Genomic DNA, 14,431 nt, shown 5'->3' with positions numbered 1-14,431 from the left:
CCTTGTTCACCTTTTTTAATTCACTCCACACTCTCGTTCAAGCTGTGCCTCCTTTGTACAACAGCTGCCATGCACTCGCAGCGCAGGGAACCCTGGACCCCATTTAAGGCCAATCACCTCCTACTGATTGCATGACCCCCTCCACACTTAAAATACTCACCCTGAATGTGCGGGCCTTGATAACCCCTCTAAACTTAAGGTGGTCCTGTCCTGCCTGGAAAACTCTGGGGCGGATACTCCAAAATCGCACTTACTACTTAACACCTTGGCTGCTAGGTGTTTTCCCCTCCTGTGCTGATATTTCATCATTGCTATGGTTTCATGACGAGCTCAGCTCGTCATCAGCACAGCTCAACCATGCATCATGACGAGCTGAGCTCGTCATCAGCATCGAAAGGGTTAAAGACGGTCATCGCCTCAAATCCCCTAGGTTCCAGACGCAGTTGTTTTCTTCAGGTTCCACTAAAACAGCAGTGGTGGCTATTTTGGTCGTGCAGAGGTTCCAGGGAGACATCCTCCATAAAGAGGCTGAAATAAAAGGGCGGCTTCCTACCTGCCGCTTCGTCCTAGGAGGTCTCACATTCACTATTGGCTCAGTATATGACCCCAATGAAGGTCCAGAGAAATTTCTTCACACCGCACTAAGAGGCAACTGCCACAATGGAGCGTAGCATCCTACTGGGGGGGTGACTTAAACATTGTCTTTGATAACGCTGCAGATAGATCTGACCAGCGTACTAACCAGGCGGGCGCACTATCCACGACAGGTCTGATTCAACTGCACAATCTTGACCTTAATGACCTTTGGCGCTGCACTCACCCTCACAGCCAGAAATGTAATCCATTACTCCAATGATCACAAAACATATGCTAGATTGGATTACCTGCTGGCAGCCACACCTCTGCAGGCGTTGGCTACGACTTTGGAGTTGGGGGTGGCCTCTCTATCGGACCATGCACCAGTCAATGCTACCTTCACGCAACGTTCCCCAAAGGATTGGCGTCTCTGCAACTCTATTACACCGGGCCACAGTAGTTGACCAGGTACAGCGCTCCATAAAAGACTACCTTTCCCACAACACGAACACCGACACCTTACTCTCCACGCAATAGGCGGCACTTAAGGCAGTCATCCGATTGAATTAGTGCCATCTCATCTGCGAAGAACATAGAACGCAGACGGAAAAGAGATTATCTTTCCCAGAAGACGGAAGAATTAGAACAAATACACCAAAGGACAGGACTGCCTCGCGTCTGGCGCCAGCTCAAAGCTATGCGGCAACAGCTAGCCACTCTAGATCAGGACCGAGTGGAGTACGCAGCCCTCTGGTTGCATCACACCTATTATGTAGGAGGAGACAGGTGTGGCCGCCTCCTTGCCCAGAAATTAAGCGAGACCCACCAAAAGCAGGGGGTAAGGGAGATCCAGAGCTGACGACGGAAGGAGAGTCTCCAGAGACTCTGAAATTGCAGAGGCGTTTCTGGATGTCTATGCCTGCCTTTATACCACCTTTCCTCTCTCCCTCGCGGACAGTGCTGCCTATCTTGCATCAGACAGTTTGCCCACCAAGACGAAGGTTCAGGCAGATCTCTCACCCTGTCCTGCTCAACCGCCTCCGATCACTAGGCATCCAGGGTATGGCACTCAACTGGATTTCTTCTTTTCTGTCCAATCGCACACAACAAGTGTTTACTCCACCTTACACCTCCACTAGCCGCCCGCTCAAATGGGGGGTGCCCCAGGGCTCCTCATGGAGTCCTCTTTTATTTAATGTTTATTTTTCACCCCTGGCCGAGTTAATCTCCCAGACAGGAATTAAGATGACATCTTACGCAGACGACATTCAGCTTCTGTTCTCATACGACGATTCCACCCTGACCACATTTGATCCTTTGAAAAACTGTCTCCGAGACATAGCTCGGTGGATGGAAAATAACTTCCTGAGATTGAACGCAGGAAAGACCGAGGTTCTTTTTTTTCAATCAATCCTCCCCTCTGGACTCGAACCTCTGGTGGCAGGCGGATCTGAGCCTTGCCCCCTCTCCTAGGGAATCAGTAGGAAACCTTGGGGTCAGATGGGACACTAGTCTCTCCGTCCACAGCCAAGTTTACTCAGCCTCCGCCGCCTGTTTTTCTAAAATCAGGATGATCAAAAAATTCATTAACTATTTACCTAGCAATACTAGAAAAACAATAGTCCAGGCATTAATTACATCTCATCTGGACTATGCCAATGGTCTCTACCTTGGATTAACCACAAGCCTGTGCCATAGGCTGCAAATAGTTCAAAATGCCACTGTTCGGCTAGTTTGTGGCATCTCTCTCCGAGAACATAGAACACCTTATCGTCGTAAGTTACACTGGTTGCCTGTCCACAAAAGGGCCGAGTTTAAAGCTCTGACTTAGGCCTATCGGGCCACAAAAGGACATGGATCTGCCTATCTATTATCATGCCTCCGTCCCTACAGCAACGTCAGAAATCTCCGTTCTAATTCCAAATTTTTACTGGTCTCTCCCAGATTTTAAAAAAAGCTCGTTCTGGGGGCAGAACGTTTCAAGTGTGTGTCTCCTCAGTGGAACAAACTTCCCATTTCCCTGCGCAAGATCCAGAAGGAACTTGCGTTCCGCAAAGTGCTCAAAACGTTTCTCTTCTGCTAACTGCGCCCCCTGACAGGATTTAGTACTTTGAGCACAAGCGACGGGACACCCCATTGGGGTAGCTGCTCCTTATATAAAAAACACAAATAAATACATCTAGACCAGGACATAAGGGTTGAGGAGGTCATTGCGGGCATATCGTGGCTCAAACTTGCCAAGGCCCCAGGACCCAATGGTTTTTCTGCCATATTCTATAAAACGTTTTGTTCTCTGCAGGCCACAGTGCTTACTAAGCTATTTAACTAGTTTGCTGAGCTAGGTGCAATCCCAGTGGAGATGCGAGGCCTCCATAGTGGTCATCCAGAAACCGGGAACGGGCAGTGCGGCATGTGGGGTGTATCGCCCCATCTCCCTCCACAACATTGATCTTAAGTTATACACTGGGCAGCTCGCCTTTCGCCCTATATGCCCAAGCTTATTGACCCAGACCAAGCCGGGTTTATTCCATAAAGGCAGACGAGTGACAACACCAAACGGTTATTACACCTTATTAAGAAGGCCTCTCGGACTCGAGGGGAATATATGCTGCTCACCATCGATGCCGAAAAGGCCTTCAATCTGGTCCACTGGCCTTACCTAGAACAGGTTCTTGCTCTGGTGGGACTGGGAGAGAGGTTTTGGACACTTATCCTCGATTGCTATCAATTCCCACCAGCCATAGTGAGGGTCAACGAACACACATCATCCCGGTTCCCAGTAGAGAGAGGCACACGCCAAGGATGTCCCCTGTTGCCACTCCTTTTTGCTTTCTATATGGAGCCTCTGGCCCACAGCCTCCGCACTCACTCTGAGATCACAGGGAACCGGTTCGGGGGATACACCCATACAGTCAGCTTGTATGACGACGATGTCCTGATCTCCTTATCGAACCCTCTTCTTACGCTACCGGCATGCCTTGCAGAGCTAGACGTGTTCGCATCGGGATTCAAGTTAAACATGGACAAATCAGTTGCTCTTAACCTCTCCCTCTTGGCCCCCACAAGTGCCTGCCTTCAGAATCATCATCCCATCCAATGGGCGACTGAAGCGATCCCATACCTGGGGATCCAGCTGGCGTCCTCCATGGCAGAAATAGTGCACATCAATTACACAAGATTGCGGCAAAAGATACGTACAGAATTGGGCCAATGGAAGCATTACCCGCGGTCTTGGCTTGGCAAAAAGCAGCGTTCAAGATGAATATCCAGCCCCAGATTCTATACAGATTCCACATCTTACCCCTCCGACTCCCAGCGGAATGGATCAGACAGACTTAATCTGAACTTGCATGCTTTGTATGGAACGGCCGCAAACATAGGATGAAGCAAGCTTTGACGTTGCTTCCTCCTGAGAAAGGGGTACTGGGCATCCCCGACCTCTATTTTCAGGTGGCTCAATTACACCACCTAATTGAGGGGAGTCGCCTCGAGTCCGAATAACAGTTGCTATTCCAAGATCAGGCACTAGCTGCTAAACCGCTGCAGGGTATTCCCTTCACAGGTAGGAAACATAGACCGCCTAATCTTTAGGAGTCCTGTATCACACGGGTCTTGCTAGAAACATGGGATCACACTAACCTTAAACACCACCTCACCACCTTTCACTCGCCGCTTACCCCGTTGTTTGAGAAGAACAAAAGTTACTTGCCTGTAAACTGTGGTTCTCCAGTATTGGGGTCTTTCATAGATTCACATGCTTGAATATTTCCAGTTGTCGGAGTGGGAGTCCCACGGTACATAAAATAGTAGTTAAAAGAAAATCACATATATAAAAATATAGGTCATAGTAATAATAACAATAATAATAATAAAATAGAATTTAATAATAATAGAATGCTTGAAAGTACCATAGAACATTATTAACACTTAAGGAAGCATTGAGGGAGAATCACTTTACTGGCATATCCATGTCGTTATGATAGTCCAAATTCAAGCCAATCAGGCTGTCGCACCCTCTAGAACCTTCTCCTCAGAAGCTCAGGCCTTCAGATTTTCGTAGCACAAGAGTGACAAAAGAGTGGATGAGGAGAAGAGATCCTCTGAGGGGAGGAAGGGTGGGTAGCATGTGAATCTATTAAAGACAGCAATACTGGAGAACCACAGTTTACAGGTAAGTAACTTTTGTTCTTCTCCAGTATTGGGGTGTCTTTCATAGATATAGAATAGCAAGCAATAGCCAATATATCTATAAAAGGTTACAACTGTAATGCATGAACATATCGCATATTTAAACAAACACTATTAATGGTACACTGATGCGAAAATGGAAAAACCTTGTATGGCAGGAGGAGGGAAGCAACAGAGGCTCACCTTACTTGAAAAAATTCAGAAGCACCGCTTGACCCACAGCAGTGTCTGTGCTGTCAATTACCTCCAGACAGTAGTGCCTTGTGAAACATATGTCTGCAGGACCACGTTGCCACTCAGCAGATCTGATGGAGGCACTCAAGCGAATAGGGCAGTGTAGTATGAAAACTGCCATTGTCGAGTGGTCCCTCACCGGAGTAGGTGGTAAGGGCTTGCCCATCTTTGTATGACAAAAGAAGATAGCGGATGTCAAACCATGGGTCAATGGTTTGTTTGGTCACTGAATGCACTAAACGCATCCGCTCATACACAAGAAAGGTGGTCTAGCTTGCGAAGGCAGCTGTCCGTTGTATGTAGAATTTAATACATTGTTCGAAATCTAAAGAGTGTAGAGTGCGCTCAGCTGAAGACTGAGGGTTTGGAAAGAAAGTTTCATAGGATGACTTGTTCATAAAAGGTGAAAGTCAGATAGAACCTGTGGTATAAATAATGGATTGGTGCGCAGCACCAGAGAGTCACTTGGAAGTTGAAGTTAAATATATTTGATGGTAAAAGCTTGAATAGGACACTCACGTCAAGAAGACGTGAGAGCGAGAAGGAGGGAAACTTTCCCGGTTAGAAAATGTTGAATCCGAAAATGGATTGGTTCAAAAGAAGCTTAGAGAAGCTGAGCTAAAACGACGTTGAGGCAGTGAACGCCCGATGGGCAGACGCATCCTGTAAAGGACTTGCATTTAATCTGGGAGGAATAGAAAGACCTGAATCAATCATGGTGAAAACGAGAAGTGCAGCCAGTACTTTTCCAAGACGAAATGAGAAAAGTGCTGACTTTGCCATAAGGAAAAAAAAGGTAGGGTTTGCTCTGGTGTAGCATGCAGAGAATTGATGCAGACAGACTCGCACCAGATACCAAAGTGTTTACATTTTAGTTTAAGTAGTGGAGGGGCTCTTGCGTTCGCGAGAAACCTCCCTTGAGTATACGGCAATGCACAAGAGAGCAAATTCAGATTGCACAGGTTGAAACCACAAGCTGGAGGCCTGAGGAATACGGATGGTGAATCCGTCCGTACTGTACTGTCAGAAGGTGCAGCAGAGGGCGAAGCGTGATAGGTTCGCAGCAAGGTAGTAGGAGGAGACCCATGCACCACAGTCGGCGAGGCCGTCTGAGCACAAAGAGTGGGATGTGACATGGTTAGAACCTCATTTTCCGCTAGAGATGAGGCACAAACAGAATTGGTGGAAAAGCAAATGCAAATACGGTTGACGAGTTCATCTAATGCGGTTCCGCACGATCTTTTGTGGGGAAGGCAGATTGCATAGTATAGGCATTTGCAGTTGAGAGGCGTTGCAAACAGATCCAGGCCTGGTTGTCCCCCCAGGCATAAGATGTGGTCCAGGGTCCGTTGGTGGAGATCCCACCCGTGGTTGTGCTAGGCAGATCCGCTGAGGGAGTCAGTCATGACGTTCGAGACCCACGGAACATATATTGCAGAAATATTAACGCGATGGTGAATGGCCTATTCGCAAATGTGTTGTGCTTGTTTGGGCGACAGTGATCGCGTACCTCCTTGCTTGTTGAGATAGTGTATAGTGATAGTATTGTCTGTACACGCTAAAACTGATTGCTCTGGCACTAGGAAGCGGAAGGCTTTCAGAGCCAGGAAACTGGATAACAGCTCCAAGCGGTTAGTGTGTGAAGTGTGTTGGAAAGGCATCCATCGACCTTCGATGGAAAAAACCCTGAATGTGCGCTCCCTAACCTTCCGGAGAGGCATCGTTGGTAAGGGTGGGGCGTCCGAGGAGGGAGCGGCCTGCTGCGACACTGGGAGTGTGGGCCAACCAGCCCAGCGGTGTCCTCATTCGAAAGGCAAATAAGATGTCGTCGAATGAGCCAGATAGCTGTCGCCACTGCTTGTCTAGCTCCTCTATCATTTTCTCATGTGTAATCTGCAGTTGGGAACCAACTGGATGCAGGTAGAGGCCTTGGCCAGGAATGACTTTGAGGATCTACTGAAAATGACCATTTTTGTAAGTAGAAGAACCACCATGTGATAGATGCAGGCCTGTCGTTCCTGTGAGACAAACACCTTTGCCAGGCTTGTACTGATTGATTGATGCTCCGAGAAATGTTCATATCGGAGCTAGGACTAGATGGGACTTGTCATGATTTTTTGAAAATTAGGTTTTGAAACAGTGACTGACAAGTCAATGTGCTGGACTGCCTGTTGATATAAGCGAGCCCTTATGATACAGTCGTCTAAGTAATGATACATTTGTATGCCTTGTAGACGTAGACAGGCTGCCACTGGTGCCAGGATCCACGTAAAGACACGTGGAGCGGACCGAAGACCAAAAGGTTTGTACCTACTGTAAAGTGTAGCCACTTCCTGTGCTGTGTTGGATTGCCACATGAAAATAGACACCCTGGAAGTCGAGTGTAATTAGAAAATCATTCTGGCAGTAGTACTTCAGGACCTTCTGGAGGTACAACATTAGAAAAGTTTGCGCAAAAATCAAAAATCAGATGCCTCCTTCCTGACTTGCTTGTTGATGAGGAACTGAGAGTAAACCCTAACTCTGTTGTAGGAGATTCAGAACCACTCAGACGTTCCCTGTGTGTAACAATATAGACACTTGTGCAAACGACTCGCGTAAATGAGGCGGTAGAGGTCCCCCTTTGAAGGTGTAGCAAGAGGGAATTTGCCAAATTCTAGAGCGTGCCCTTTCGACACAACTATTAGAACCCCCAACAGACAAATGGCATCGTTGACCAAATGGAATAAAAGAGAGAGAGAAATTCCACCTTCAGCCTTTTTGGGATGGATTAAGGGTGGGTTCTAAGGCAATTCGTTCTTTCCTGGAAGAATTGCCTCCTGTATACGAGTTGGAGTCGAATAATGCAGTTGGTTCTGATTGTAGCAGTGATACTGGGTGGAACTCCTTGGAAAAGAGGATGTGGAGCTGCAACCTCGGGCACCACGAAAGGGCTGCTTTCTGTACTGGAGAGAACCGACGGCGCGGGTAGTGTCTGCTCAACATGTTGGCCAAAGTGGGATTACCCATAAAAGGTACTTCCATTATTTTGGTCTGAACCTCATTGCGAAAAAACAGAGCGTTCTGCCAACCTTGTTCATGCAATACTGTCGCTGCTGCGAGTTGTCTAAAAACTCGGAGACGCAATGTGCACTGCACGGTTTATGGTTTCTGATGCACTCCTTCATTCTTCTGCAGGATCCTTGAAGCATCAGCCGAGGAGGATTCGGGAATAAGGGCTACCTGCGCCAACATGCCAGACTACCTCAGGCAGCGGTACCAGCCCAAAATGGCTAAAGAGTTGCGTGCTGAAACTGTGGGTGCAGCCATTGTCAGGTTGTAGTTGAGAGAAAAGACAAGCAGGTGAATTGTCTGGCATTTTAAATTTGTGTTAGAGGCTTGAAAGAATCGCCAGCGCAGATCTTGGGCTCAGGAAGAGTCAAAGACCTTGTCAATTAAAAGTTATCAGAGGAACTGAACGAACTTGTGTCCGTAGTTAATTGTAAAATCAAAGAGAAAAATGGTCTTCTTCTTTCCTCGTGACGAGGGGGAAGATGAAAGCGAGCCGCCGTTCCCTCCATGAGGAGGATTGATCCTCCACTATCAACCGGAGGGTAATGTAATGGAGATTCAGGTGTAAGAGAGGGTATAATTTCACCATGGAACAGGACATGGCAGCCTCGTCATCAAAAAAACATAATTTGGGTCTTAAGGAACCAAAGGCTGAGAGTCCGGCAAAGTTGTTTGCCAGTCCAAGAAATTATGGCGTTGAGTAAGGAGCCATCACCGATCACATTGATGTAGCGGAAAAGCAGTGTACGACTAATAAATAGGCTACAAAAGCACTGTGCGTATAACCAACTGGCAACTAGGTTAACCGTCGACGAATCCAACCGTTGACTGGGTCAACCGTCGATGAGGTCAACCGTAAATGAGGCCATCTGCGTCAACACAGCTAACTGCTAACTGGCAACGACGCCAACCCTCGACAAATCTAACCGCCGGCAAAGCTTTCCGTCGTCGACAAAGTCCATTGTTGGACAAAGTTGATGAAGTAATTGCTGAATTGTAACGTCTACGGAGTGGATAGTCGACAAGGCCACCATCGACGAGCTCACAATCGACGCAGCTCTGTCGTCAACGAAGCCAATTGTTGACGAAACCAATGATCGACGAAGTTTACAGTCGACGAGAATGACTGTCGACGAAGTACACCGTCGACGAAGTTTACAGTCGAGCTACCGTCGACGAGCCCACTATCGCCAATGGGCCAACCGTCGACAGGGCAACCGTCGACGAGCCTTATCGTCGACGAGGCATATTTCACTGTCGTCGATGGAGCCACCGTCTACGATGAGGCCGTCGACGACGAGGCCACAGTCGACGATCCTACAGTCTACGAGAGGGCACTGTCCTCACTGCCGTCGACAGAGCCACCGTCGGCGACGGAAACTTGGAAGTAGAAAATGGCCTATACACTCGTCGACACGCTCAACGTCAACGAAGTCTTTCATCGTCGACGGGCATGTCGACGAGCCAGTCGACGGACTGGCACCTTTTTAAGTGTAACGTGGCATTAAGAGTCTGAAAACGCCAGAGACCATGTCCCGTAGGCGTGGAGGCCAGCCGACTCCGTGGGGGAACAATATCCAGAGGATCCTACTTCATCCTTGGAGGCCAAGAAGAAGAAATCTCAGTTCCACACCCACTTAGAGAGGACTTAGCATTCCCAGAACAAACACTCACCATGTCAGAGACAGGGGTGATAGAAAGTCTGCAACTCCTGTAGCCACAGAAGGAGACGGGCCTCTCCGCTCTCAAAGATCCTTTGAGAAAAGGGTTCCACAGAATCTGCGACTCCTCACCTGAAGTTCAGTTAAAAGACAGGATTATCGGGAGGGTCCTTAGAAAAAGGGTGAAGCTTTCCACAAGCGAAGCAGAGTTGAAAATAAAGACTTCTTTGAAGAAAAGTAAAAATACTTGCAGATTGTAGAAATTTTGAAGAAAAAAAACTGAGCAGAGCTCAGGGAGACTCCCTTCACACGACGTGCGGTAGAAAATCTGAGGGCCAGAGCTTCTGAGGAGAAGGTTCTAGAGGGTGCGACAGCCTGATTGGATGGAATTTGGACTATCATAACGACATGGTTATGCCAGTAAAGTGATTCTCCCTCAATGCTTTCTTATGTGTTAATAATGTTCTACGGTACTTTCAAGCATTCTATTATTATTAAATTCTATATTATTATTACTACTTTGACATTTTTATATATGTGATTTTTTTACTACTATTTCATGTACCGTGGGACTCCCACTCCGACGATGGAGAATATTCAAGGATGTGAATCTATGAAATACACTCCAATACTGGAGAATCCTGATTTCCAACCGGGTATGAACACTGCTGCCGCTGCTTGATGGAGGACCTCATGCTGCCACTCGGCGGGCCACCTAGTCGATTTGGACGGAATTATACCGTTCCACCAGCTCAAAATAGACTACAGACTCCCCGAGTCTGAGAGATTTTGGTACTGTCAGATTCGCCACTGGGTCCTGAATCCCCAGATGAAGTCCTTTGCCAGTAAGCTTCTGACCATATATGAAAAGTGGCTTGTCACGCGTACCTCGGATAAGAAGCTTACTTGGGATCTTTATAAAAATGCTAATGGCCCGGATTGCACACATGTACAACGCTGGTCGAGCAAGGTGGGAAAGGGACCTGGGTAGAACGCTCACACACAAAGAATGGGAAGGGGTTTACCGCAGAGCTCGCCACTCGGCCTACCACATGGGACTGACAGAAACCCTCACTAAACTTGTCACTTATTGGTACTATACCCCCGAAAGACTTCACGCCATAGACCCCTCTCAGGACACGACTTGCTGGCGAGGGTGTGGGAAGGTTGGTACGATGGTACATTTGCTCTTGGACTTCATACACATACAGGAATATTGGACTCAAATTCTTGACGAAGTGGACACACACTTGGATACGCAAATACCACGCTTCCCGGCTTATGTTCTCTTAGGCCTCGTGACCTTCCCACTCAAATCCCACAGGGGACGGCTCATGGCAATAGCGTTGGGTTTGGCGGTGCAAAACGTTCTAACACATTGGCGCACCTCCCAGATCCCCACTCTCACAGGCTGGCTGCATCGACTATGTTATGTCCTGGGGATGGAGAAGCAGAAGCAGACTATGGCAGGGAAGGGCTCCTCGTTTGCCGAGCTGTAGCAACCCTTTTTGTCCCTCCTCTCCTCAGAATTTAGGGAAGTCACCTGCCCAAGGTATCTTCATCCTTCTACGGTTATCTGACCCCAGGGAGACAGGGGGTGAGGCCCGAGTTTCAAAACAAGATCTCAACATTGAACACTTTTCCTTTTTTGTTCTTTTTGGTGGACAACGGACGGGGTGGGGGAGGGGGGAATATGTTACCCAAATGATGTGAGTTTTGTTCAGTTTTTCTTTCCACATGTTTTTTACCTGCACCGGCCTGCCGATTTTGCTTGTAGTACATCTTCCGAGGCTGTGTCTCAGCCTGTCATTGTGGAATGTATGTATGAATGATGAGGCATGTCACCGACCAGGTCGGTGAGTGAGGGCCGTCAAAAAAAAAAAAAAAAACTAAATTGGTTACCTTCATAGTCAATATTTTGACTGTCGACTAAACTACATGTTTGCTCTTCTACAAATATTCTTTGCCAAAACACTCCTCTGTTGATAGTTATATTGTTGATAAAAGATTTAGGGCCCGATGTAGGTAATCCGAGATTACAGATTCTTAAATACCAAATCATACTGATTCGGTATTGAAGAACTAGCAATGGGGATGTAGGTAATTTTACCGATATAAATACCGAATCAGTACGATGCGGTAATTACCGAATCGGTATTTACCGATTCGGTAATTGCCATTCATTCCTATGGGCCTGGAAGCCCATAGGAATGAATGTCAATTACCGAATCGGTAAATACGGATTCGGTAATTGGGGGAAACATAGTAGGGTGGCAGGATGTCACTTTGACACCCTGTTGCACCCCTCAATTGTGCATGGGTGCACATGTTGCAGACATACATGCCCTTAGGGCATGTATGTCTGCAACATGGCACCGTTTTAAAAGCAAACAAAATGCTTTTTAAAGGGTTTTCATTATTTACCACCAACTTCTAGTTGGTGGTAAATAACGAATTCTTAAACCCCTGTAGCACCGATTACAGTGCTACCTACATGTCAAGATACAGATTCGGTAAAATTACCGAATCTGTATTTTAACATGCCCCTACATCCTAAACTCCTAATACCGGTCGGTAACGGCCGAAATCGGCCGTTACCGACCGGTATTTGCCTTCCTACATCTGGCCCTTAAACCATAAAAAATTGCCAAACCTCCACCCTTTTTCAGTGGTCGATCAAGTCTTAGACTAGCATAGTCAGGGGAAATCGTGTCAAGAATGTCTCAGGCGGCAGAAACCATTATGTTATGTTATGGGAATTTGTAATCCTGATCCTGAGCAAAACACAAGAGAACAGAAGGACATCCGGATTTTAAGGCAATAAATGACTTTTAATGGCTTTCCTAAATTGGTACAGCTCATTTATTTCTCGAATATGGCCTGGTAGAGTGTTCCATAGCTTCGCTGCTAGGAACCGGAAGGAGCGTCCACCGGCTCTGCTTCGCTTGAACCGGGGGATCTCAACCAAATTCTGGCCAGCTGAGCGTAGGGCCCGCGTGGGCACATACATCTTCAGCAAAGGTTTTAGCATTTTAGGGGTTGACTGTTTTAAAATTTTAAAAGAGATACATAAAACCTTAAACTGTATTTGCTGGGCTACTGGAAGCCAATGGAGTTTGCGAATGGCTTTGGAGGTAGAGCTGAAACAAGGCAGGCCTATTAAAGCTCTTGCAGCCGCATTCTGAATGCGTTGCAGACGGGCAGTTTCTGCTTTATTGGTACCAAGAAGCAGAGAGGAAGCATAATCCAATCTGGACAGCACCGTAGATTGAAAAATAACTTGTCTGGTATCTGGGTCGAAAAATTTCAAAACTGCTTTTAAACTACGTAGTGGGTAGTAAAACTTAGTGCTGGATCTAACCAGATTCCCAGGTTCTTTACTTCTGGCTTAGGTGCAGGAGCTTTTCCCAAATTAGAAGGCCACCAATGGTCTCCCCAAATTCCTGGGTTTCTGCCCACCAATAGCACCTCCGTCTTGGCGGCATTAAGTTGTAGACCGTTGGTTGTGAGCCACTCTGCTATAGCAGCCAGGCCGGAGTTAAATTTAGCCACGTTTCAACTAAGAAAAGCGCCGCAGGTTGATACAGTGCAATTAAATCCGCTATCTCGTGCTTGGGTTTAGGCACTATGCGGCAAATCAGTATCATGCATTGGTTGACCTTTGAACTCGCCCCCTTTGCTAACCTGGAGGACCCTTCGAGGTGGAGTCCAGAAGGGAAAAGTAACAACTGCTGCATGCCTTAGGGCTTGATAGTACATCCAGGGAGTGGAAGCAACCCTCCTTCGTAGGGTGACACAGCGATAGCAATTATCCTCACAAGTAAGATATCGGCCCTAAGGTAAAAGAAGCAGGGGTTCTGGCCCTGGCGTCAACCGACTTGCCTTTGGAACGCCTTTGTGTCCGCAAATTTGGCCTGAATATATAACCTGCTTCCAGAAGGGTGTGGCTAAGTTCCCTCAAACACGGGGGACAACAAAGCGGCAATTGGAGTCCCAGGGCTACTGTTCAGTCAGGGAAGCTCCCCCACCCTGATTGAAGTACTGGGAAAAAGAAAAACAGTCAAAATAAAAAACCCAACTGAACAGGGTGAAAGGGAAACACAGACCATTAAAAACAGCCGATGAGACTTTGAAATAAGATGGCCACCACCGGGACAGAAGCCAGACACCTTTCTGCGCCTAGAAAACCCATACATGTTTAGTACCCCATGCTGAGGAGATACAGGGGAACAAAATTGGGGTGGTAAAACTGGGCAAGAAATGTTTCCTGTGCAAGGGAGACTGGAGAAAAATACAATATTCTGAAAAAAATTCAGACAAATGCCATAAAGTTACAGCCAGCCAAACAGGGTGAAGGCAGTCTGGCACCCAGCGATAGATACCTGGGGATATGCAGATGAGAAAAAAAATGGTTATGGTGTGTTTCCATATAGAACAGGGTAATAACCGCAAGCAAAAAAAACAGGCACCCTAAAAGAACATTTAGCTTTCATTTGCTTTCCTAACTTCCCAAACCTACTGCAACCAGTTCATTGCTATGGACAGGCAAACACATAGAAAACCCATTGAGTCTAGCACCTACACGCTCAGTAAACCAAAAAGAAACAAATTAGGGGTCATCCCTCAGCATTCATATATCCCTGTGCAAGGGAGACTGAAAGGGATTAGCACACTTTGGGGAGCAAATAGCTAAAAACTTAACTAACAATTTCAGCATATTA

Source organism: Lissotriton vulgaris, unplaced genomic scaffold, assembly GCF_964263255.1.
Source record: "Lissotriton vulgaris unplaced genomic scaffold, aLisVul1.2 SCAFFOLD_2305, whole genome shotgun sequence".
NCBI lineage: Eukaryota > Metazoa > Chordata > Amphibia > Caudata > Salamandridae > Lissotriton > Lissotriton vulgaris.
This window is presented reverse-complemented; position numbering follows the sequence as displayed.